Source organism: Callorhinus ursinus, unplaced genomic scaffold (assembly GCF_003265705.2).
Source record: "Callorhinus ursinus isolate GAN/ISIS: 27379988/994484 unplaced genomic scaffold, GSC_fseal_2.0 scaffold26, whole genome shotgun sequence".
Classification (NCBI taxonomy): Eukaryota; Metazoa; Chordata; class Mammalia; order Carnivora; family Otariidae; genus Callorhinus; species Callorhinus ursinus.
Genome location: NW_027397088.1, coordinates 15308714 through 15315382, shown reverse-complemented (window position 1 = coordinate 15315382; position 6669 = coordinate 15308714).

Sequence of the window (6669 nt, the reverse complement as noted above, 5' to 3'; positions counted from 1 at the left end):
TGACCCGCCCCATGACATCAATGCCGGCCAACGGGGCCACACGGCAAGGAATTGTGGACAACCTCCAGTGCCTGACAGTGGTCCTGGGCTGACGGCTGGGAGGAAAATGGGGACCTTAGTCCTACACTCACAAGGAAATGAATTACTGCTAATAACCTGTGAGTTTGGAAGAGAACCAAGCCCTAGATGAGAACGCAGCCCTAACTGACACCTCGATTTCAGCCCAGTGAGACCCTGAGTAGAGGATCTAGTTACTCCATGTCCAGACTTCTGGCCTCTAGAAACGATGAGATTATAGTGGATGATGTTTTAAGGCAGAAAGTTGTGGCTTAAAGTTTAAGCTAGAAACTTATTACGCAGCAATAGAAAACACACACATTCCATTTTGCCAATTCCTTCTAGAAGCCTATGAAGAAGCTATGGCAGGTCTTTCGATCTCCATTTGATATTGAGGAAATTGATGCACAAATGAGCTTACATACCTTGCTCAAGTTCATTTAACTCATTGATCATAGAGCTGGGAGTAGACTGGTTCTTTGGGCCCTGATAGTAAATAAAGGACTTTTAGCTCTACCATTGCTTGCACATCCTAACATGCTCATGCATGCTCTCATTACCAGGGCGATGCATTTGGTTATGTTTTTGTTCAATGAGACAGGTGGTAATAAGGGGAAGGAATGTTGCAGGGGAAGGAGTCAGGAGAGGGGCGATGGGGGGTCCACCCACCTCTTCATGTGATTCCTAGACTCTGCGTGTGCTCTTAGGTATACGCCTATAGAGGGAGCCTGCTCCAACCTCTTGGCCACAGTCTTGGGTCTCATCTACAGTATCTTCTGATCTAAGGTTCTATAGTCTTTATCTTTTTTTTTTTTAATGAAAAACTTATGACTAACTATGTATTACATTTGTGGGTGTGCCTGTGCATATGGATAGGTATCAAATTCTCCAGTGGTTTCCTGGGAAGCCCTTTAAAATCTGTGGCTGCCTCAGCTAGGATGAGAGGAAGGGGAGGGTTCTTGCCTCCTGGCAGAGATGGCCAGTTTCCAACTCCTACCCATCTCCCTTTATTCTTCTTAGCCGTGTTCATGGCTGTCCTGAATAAAGACTATGTTCCAGCTTCCTTGTAGCCAGGTGCCATCATGTGACCAAGTTCTGACCAATGGGGTTTGGGGAGAAATGATGTGTGCAGTTCCAGGCAGCACCGTTTTTTTTTTTTTTTAAAGAATTTATTTATTTATTTAGAGAGAGAAAGAGAGAGCACAATGTGGGGGTGGGGGAGTGGGAGGGGAGGAGCAGAGCAGAGGGAGAAGCTGGCTCCTTGCTGAGCAGGGAGCCCAACTTGGGGCTCGGTCCCATAACCCGTGAGATCATGACCTGAGCCCAAGGCAGATGCTTAACTGACTAAGTCACCTGGACCGCAGGCAGCACTGTTAATACAAGGGAATGTTGCATCCTCTTCTTTGTCTGCCCCTGTCTCCCCCAACCGCCCCCCTGCCCTTCCCTCCAGCTGGAACTGAGATAATAGAGGTGCTCCACTTTGGACCAGATGGCCAAGGACAACATCCAAGGGATGGTGGAGCAACAAATCAGAAGGACTGTTTTCATCGGGCAGGTAGCTGCCAGACAGGCTTTGGATGGCTCCAGCCTGGACTGTGACGTGAGAAAGAAAACAATTCTACCTGCTTAAGCCACTCTTACTTCAGATCTTTGTTGCATCAGCCACACTAAGTACCTAAGTCCTAATGAATGCATTTGCTTACCAAAGCATCTGGAAACAGTGTGTGCATTATTCAAATGTAACAACGTGTGTAAGAGCTGTACAAATGTAGCTTTACCTGTTACTGTCAGGGATTTGGATGATGACTTGCTGCTTTGCTCTCTTCCAGTTTTTTCTGACTTACTTACTCCTCCTTTTGAAGAACCTAGCGCCGGCGTTATCCACATTGGTCCCTCTGGTTCATTCAGCATCCTCCCTTGTGTGGTCTTGGGAACCCTCGTGCACGGCTCTGCAGTGGTACCCAGCCTCCTGTGTTGAGATGTCTCCCATCTTGGGTCTACCCATCCTGGATGGAAACGGCCCAAGTCCTGAGTTCCCTTCCCACACAGGACTGTGAACTCCCTCAGGGCAGGGCTGACTCCTGTCCTGCCAGCAAGCCTGTTGCATATTCAGTCCACAATACGTATTTGTGTTAAGTGATCCTACGTGTGAATGAAAGACAACATGGAGGAATGGATCATAAACTGGAGTGTTTACAATGGTTATCTCCTTGTTACTGCAGCAAACACTTTACGTCTGATGTTGGCACACTCGGGACTTTGCAATATGGTTGTCTGGTATAAAACGGGGTTTTATTTGGGAGGGACACACTACACATTTAACATTAAATGCCCTTTATTTTTTGTACAATTCGAGCTTTCAAATCAAGTCAGAGTCGTAATAACTTTTCATTTTGTTTCTCTGTTGTTCTTGTCTATTTCCTTCCACCCTCCCGAAATCCCCCTATCTCTATCCCTTTATTTTCAAGAAGCAATCATGTAGTAAATCCCATCCCACTGAGTCAAATTTAGGTCATCTTTCATTTGGTCAAAATATAGTCTTCCTGGCAAGTGGTATAACTATTATTCAGGAACACACATATTGTTTTACTTACGGCTCTGTAGTATTTTATGTTCGCATATAAATGTTATGCCTGGATTATAGCTGAAGCAAACTGGACTCCATTTATTTGAAAAAATAATGGGAAATCAGGTTTATTCTATCCACCTTCCTGACAGTTTCCCATTTCTCCAAGGAGCCCTTGCATGAGCTGTGTGGTGTTGCTCTGCAAACAGGCTCTCCCCTGATTCTCCGGTCCGGTTTTCCTGTCTGCCTGCCACAATCCTCAGCCAGGAGAGGGGACAGGGCCAGGGGGCAGAGGAGGGAGTGCAAGCTGCTTTGTTGAGCTCCTGGGGACAGTGGCGGACAGAACTGTCAGGTTCTCTCGGGTTAAGATCTCGGAAGGGGGTCAGAAAAAGGGTGACCCTTTCTTTGGGCAAGGTGTTCAGCACAGATGGAAGCCTTCAGTCCTGATTGTGGATTTGTGCAACCTCATTGCCACTATCTTGCTGTCAGGGAGGGACTGTTTAGGGGCGTGTGTTTTGTGTGTGTGTTTTGTGTGTGTGTGTGTGTGTGTGTGTGTGTGTGTGATTATTTCGCCTGAGCTTCCCCTCACTAGCAAATGTGAAGCCAGAAGAGCAGTCTGGCCCCACAATCCAGGCTCTGTCTGCCATACTTTTCAGTTTCTCTAAACACACGATTGCCTCTTCCACGTCTCTATTTACAACATGTTACCTTGTACTTATACATGTATATACATAAGTATATACACATATTGCTATTTTTGTGGGGATGTGTGCAGGAACATAGTTCTGGAACTTCTTTCGCAGAATGACACAAATAGGAACAGCATTCTGGAACCTTGTTGTTGACAGAACTCAGTTGCCTGTGTAATGAGACACGTGCTACATACAGATGAGACTGAAGGTTCAAAGCAAAGAGGAAAATGTGCCCGTGGATGCACAGCGGCTCTTCTGCTTCGGAGGCAGCAGGGGCATGTTTTGGTCAGGTGCCTTCCCTGAGGGGTTGGGCCTTCTCCAGGGTCTGAAGTGAGGCCAGCCTGTCCTGCAGGCAAGCACCCCGGGGAACTACCAGAAGAGAAGCAGCAGATGGGGCAGCAGTAGATGGAAGGTTTACTGGATTATGACACCATGTGATGACATGATAACTTGAGCTCATCATTCTCCTCAGCTCCCCTGGTCTGGGGGATGGTGACTCTACACTCAGGCTCTCATCAGACCGTCCACATGAGGAAGCAAGGGACAGAGGGTATGATTTCAGGCAGCTAAGAGTACATGCTGGTACCAGTTGGCTTGGGCTCAAAGCCTGGGTCCACTCCTTGTGTGACCTTGCGCCAATTACAATAATCCTCAGTGCCTCCATGTCATGCTTGTGTCATAGAGTTGGTGTGAGAATTCAGTGGGATAAAAATAAGAATACTACCTGGAACGGAGTCAGCGTCCAGTGAATATTAGCCAATATTATCATTAAAACATGGTCAGAATGTATTGTTTCTCATGGATTATTCTTTTTACCAGTATCTGATAAATTGTCTTTATACAAAATGTTTATACATTTTGAAGGCATAGCACTAGACATTAAATGTTATCATTTATTAAAATTCTGATTTGTTGAGTTAAAAAATTAAACATCAAATCTCCAGTAATTTTTGCTTAAACTGTCCCATTTAAGAGTATTGCTAAGGAATCATGGTGGATTCACAAAACGTAGGTATAGGGTTTTATATAAGTGCATATCTACATGCACCCACATGTATTTAATTGCGGTAAAAAGCACATAACATAACCACCATCTAAACCATTTTTAAGTGTACAGTTCAGTAATGCTACTATATTTACATTGTTGTGTGATCTCTAGAATTTTTTATCTTGCAAAACTGAAACTTTATACTCATTGAACAACTCCCCATTTCCCCCTCCTCCCAGCCCCTGGCAACCACCGTTCTGCTTTCTATAAGTATGACTACTCTAGATACCTCATATAAATGAAATCATACAGTATTTGTCCTTTTGCGTTTGGCATATTTTACTTAGCATAATGTCCATAAAGTTCATCTATGTTGTAGCATGTGACAGGAATTTCCTTCCTTTTTATTTTTTTTCTTTAAATTTTTTGTTGTTATTGTCACCATACATTACATCATTAGTTTTTGATGTAGTGTTCCATGATTCATTGTTTGTGCATAACACCCAGTGCTCCACGCAGAACGTGCCCTCTTTAATACCCATCACCAGGCTAACCCATCCCCCCACACCCCTCCCCTCTAGAACCCTCAGTTTGTTTTTCAGAGTCCATCATCTCTCATGGTTCGTCTCCCCCTCCGACTTACTCCCCTTCATTCTTCCCCTCCTGCTAGCTTCTTCTTCATCTTTTTTTTTCTTAACATATATTGCATTATTTGTTTCAGAAGTACTGATCTGTGATTCAACAGTCTTGCACACTTGACAGCGCTCACCATAGCACATACCTTCCCCAATGTCTATCACCCAGCCACGCTCCTTCCTTTTTAAAGGCAGAATAGTATTCTATGGTATGGATATACCACATTTTCTTTATCCATTCATCATCAGTAGACATTAGGATTGTTTCTGCCTCTTGGTTATTGTTTTTTTTTTTTTTTTTTTGCCTCTTGGCTATTGTGAATAATGCTGAAATGAGCATGGATGTGCAAATACCTTTTTGAGATCCTGCTTTCAAATTTTCTGGATATGTACCCAGAAATGGGATTGCTGGATCATGTGGTAATCCTACTTTTTTTTTAAAGATTGATTTATTTATTTGAGAGAGAGGGTGTGAGCAGGGGCAGAGGGAGAGGAAGAGAGAGAATCTTAAGCAGGCTCCCCCATGAGCATGGAGCCTGATGCGGGCTTCAATCCCAAGACACTGAGATCATGACCTGAACTGAAATCAAGAATTGGCCGATCAAATGACTGAGCCATTCAGGAGCCCCCAGTAATCCTATTTTTAGTTTTTGGAAGAACCTCCATACTGTTTTCCATAGTGGTTACACTTTATGCATTGTACACTCCCACCAACAGTGCAGGAGTGTTCTATTTCCTCTACATCCTCACTAACACTTGTGATTTTCTGTTTTTTAGATAGTAGCCATCATAATGAGATGTAAGGTGATATCTCATTGTGGTTTTCATTTGCATTTCTCTTATGACTAGTGATATTGAGCATCTCTTCATGTGTTTGTTGGTCACCTGCATATCTTCTTCAGAGATATCTCTGTTCAGGTCCTCTGCTCGTTTTTTTTTTTTTAAATGAGTTACTTGGGTTTTTTAATTTTATTTTATTGTTGTTGAGTTGCAAGAATTCTTTATATATTCTGGCTATTAACCCCATATCAGATATGTGATTTGCAGTTATTTTCTCCCATTAGGTGGGCTGCCTTTTCACTCTATTGATGGTTTCCTTTGTTGTGTAAAAGTTTTTCAGTTTGAAACACTCCTATTTTTCCATTTTTGCTTTTGCTGCCCGCGCTTCTGGTGTTATATCTCAGAAGTGGCCAAATCCAATGTCATGAAGCTTTCCCTTTTGTTTTCGTATAACAGTTTCACGGTTTTAGGTACAATGCTTGATGTTTAAATCTTTAATCCATTTTGAACTAATTTTTGTATATCGTGTAAGGCTTCATTCTTTTGTATGTGAATATCCAGTTTTTCCAACATCTTTTGTTGGAGAAACTAACCTTTCCCCATTGGGTGGTCTTGGCTCTCTTGTTGAAAATCATTTGACCGTATACTCGAGGTCTGGCTCTCTATTTTCCTCTATTGGTCTCTGTGTTGTCTAGGCCGGGGCCATACTATTTTATTACTGTAGCTTTGTAATATTTTGCAGTTAGGAAGTGTGAGGCCTCTAACTTTATTCTTCTTTATCAAGATTGGTTTTGTAGTTCAGAGTCCCTTGATTCCATAGCAATTTTAAGGTTTTTTTTTTTTCTATTTCTGCAAAAAAATGTCATTGGGGTTTTGATAAGGATTGTATTGAATCTATACGTGCATATATATATATATATATATATATATATATATATATATATATATATA